The following is a 212-nucleotide window of genomic DNA, read 5'->3' as shown; positions in this document are numbered from 1 at the left end:
ATATATATATATATATATATATATATATATATTTTTTTTTTTTTATAACATGCTAGTAGTTTAGTTTTAGTTTTGGTCTGTCCTTCAGTTTAATAATGAAAGTTTTTGTTGTCAGATTAGTTTTTGAAGATGCTGTGTGTCACGGATAAGAAAACCTTATTGTCCTTTGTTAATATGGGGGCATTTCTCTAGTGTCACCATATTATAAATAG

Source organism: Cyprinodon variegatus, unplaced genomic scaffold (assembly GCF_000732505.1).
Source record: "Cyprinodon variegatus isolate N-32 unplaced genomic scaffold, C_variegatus-1.0 Scaffold242, whole genome shotgun sequence".
In the NCBI taxonomy this organism is placed as follows: Eukaryota; Metazoa; Chordata; class Actinopteri; order Cyprinodontiformes; family Cyprinodontidae; genus Cyprinodon; species Cyprinodon variegatus.
This window is presented reverse-complemented; position numbering follows the sequence as displayed.